Below are 2,620 nucleotides of genomic sequence, written 5' to 3'. Positions count from 1 at the left end.
ACACGGAGTTTGGGAGGTTTAAGGGCTTGAAATCCACATATAAGGGACAAAAAGGGAATCTATTTTACTAAAGATCAAGAAGGAGCTTTCTTACCTGGTTAGGAGCTTCTCCCAGGGTAGATTTCAGATCTACCACACTTCCTTGCACCCTCCAACTTCCTCCTTCTTCTTTTAAGCTTTAAACTTCCTTCACCAAGCCAAAATCACTCACAAGGATCAAAATGGGCTAGGGTTTCGCTCTACAGTTCTTCTGGAAGAGAATGGGACGAAATGGGTGTTTTAGAATGGGTAAAATAGGGTGTAATGTCTGAAAATAGAGTTTCATCCAGACAGGTGGACTCGCCGAGTCCATGCATCGACTCGACGAGTTCACCGCTCAAATCCCGTGTCCACCCTGCTGCTACTCGGCGAGTCGGGACGCAGACTCGCCGAGTTCGTGGAAAAATTAAGATAAAAACTTAAATAAAATCATACCATGAACCCGGTGTTACAAATCTCCCCCACTTATTTTAGACTTCGTCCTCGAAGTCTGCCGCTCCCTTCCGGAACAGCTCCGGATAATGCTCCATCATCTCATCTGCGGGCTCCCAAGTCCATTCCGAGCCCTTCCGATGCTGCCATTGCACCTTCACCAGCTCCACCCTTTTGTTCCTCAGTTCCTTCGACTTCCGGTCTAGGATAGCCACAGGCCGCTCGATATAATTCAGGCTGTCATCAACCTGGATGTCCTCCAAAGGTACCACTGCTGAATCCTCCACCAGGCACTTCTGCAGCTGGGAGACGTGGCAAGTGCTGTGGATCTGACTGAGTTCGGCTGGCAGGTCCAGCCGATATGCCACCTTGCCCACTCGGGCTGCAACCCTAAACGGTCCAATATACCTGGGACCCAACTTGCCCCGTTTCCTGAATCGGATGACGCCCTTCCACGACGACAGTTTTAGGAGAACCATATCCCCGACCTGGAACTCCAGGTCTGATCGGTGCCTATCGGCATAACTCTTCTGCCGACTCTGAGCAGTCTGAAGCCTGCTCCGGACCTGCTGAATCTTCTCTGTCGTCTTGAGCACTACTTCGGTGCTCCCCATGACTCTCTGTCTAACCTCGCCCCAACATATCGGGGTCCTGCACTTCCTCCCGTACAACATCTCGAAGGGAGGGCGGTCAATACTCGCGTGATAGCTGTTGTTATATGAAAACTCGGCTAAAGGAAGATAGGTATCCCAGCTACCACCGAAGTCTAAAACACACGCCCGCAGCATGTCCTCCAGAGTCTGGATGGTCCGCTCGCTCTGGCCATCCGTCTGCGGGTGAAAGGCTGTACTAAAATGCAGACGAGTACCCAGCTCGTCATGAAACTTCTTCCAGAACCTGGAAGTGAACCGCGCATCCCTATCCGAAATCACTGAAACTGGCACCCCGTGCCGTGCCACCACCTCTCTGATGTAGATATCGGCCAATTTCTCGGCCGAGATGCTCTCCTGAATCGGGATAAAGTGGGCGCTCTTGGTCAATCGATCGACGATGACCCATATCGAATCCACTCCCCGCGCGGTCCTGGGAAGCTTGGTGATGAAATCCATCGTGATGTCTTCCCATTTCCACAGCGGGATATCCAACGGCTGCATCTTGTCGTGCGGTCTCTGGTGTTCGGCCTTGACCTTCCTGCAGGTCAGGCACCGCTCAACGTACCATGCTACATCCCGCTTCATGTAGGGCCACCAATAGTCCAGACGAAGATCCCTATACATCTTCGTTACCCCTGGATGAATGGAGAATCGGGATTTGTGCGCCTCCTCCATCAGAACCTGGCGCACGCCTCCAAGATATGGAACCCACACCCTGCGGTGTAATGTCAATAATCCTCTGCTGTCATAGTCGAAGGAGGAAACCTGTCCCACAATCTGCTCACTCTTCCGATGTTCCTCCTTCATAGCCTCCTGCTGAGCCTCCCGGATCCGCTCCAAAAGCGGAGTCACCACTGTCATCCGCATGCAAATATCCCTGATCGGCGCCGCCTTGCGGCTAAGCGCATCGGCCACCACGGTGGCCTTCCCCGGGTGATAAAGGATTTCACAATCATAATCCTTTACCACATCAAGCCACCGACGCTGCCTCATATTCAGATTTGGCTGGTCCATGAGGTACCTCAAAATCTTGTGGTCTGTGTAAATCGTACAGCGAACCCCATAGAGGTAATGACGCCAAATCTTGAGGGCGAACACAACAGCCCCCAACTCCAAATCATGCGTCGGGTAGTTCGCCTCGTGAGGCTTCAGCTGCCTTGACGCGTAGGCGATAACATGCCCTCTCTGCATCAATACCGCGCCCAAACCTGAGATGGACGCATCGCAGTTTACAACAAAATCCTCCATGCCCTCTGGCAAGGCTAAGATTGGCGCCTCGCACAATCTCTGTCTCAGTGTCTCGAATGCTGCCTACTGCTCAGGCCCCCAACGAAAGACCACATCCTTCCTCGTTAACCTGGTCAAGGGTAATGCTATCTTGGAGAAATCCTGGATGAATCTCCGATAGTAGCCAGCTAATCCCAGGAAACTCCGAATCTCAGATGGAGACTTCGGAACCTCCCATCTCATCACGGCCTCCACCTTAGCCGGATCCA

This window comes from Lactuca virosa, chromosome 3, assembly GCF_052849685.1.
Source record: "Lactuca virosa cultivar CGN04683 chromosome 3, Lactuca_virosa_CGN04683_v6, whole genome shotgun sequence".
NCBI classification, from domain to species: Eukaryota; Viridiplantae; Streptophyta; class Magnoliopsida; order Asterales; family Asteraceae; genus Lactuca; species Lactuca virosa.
Note: the sequence above shows the minus strand (reverse complement) of the source record.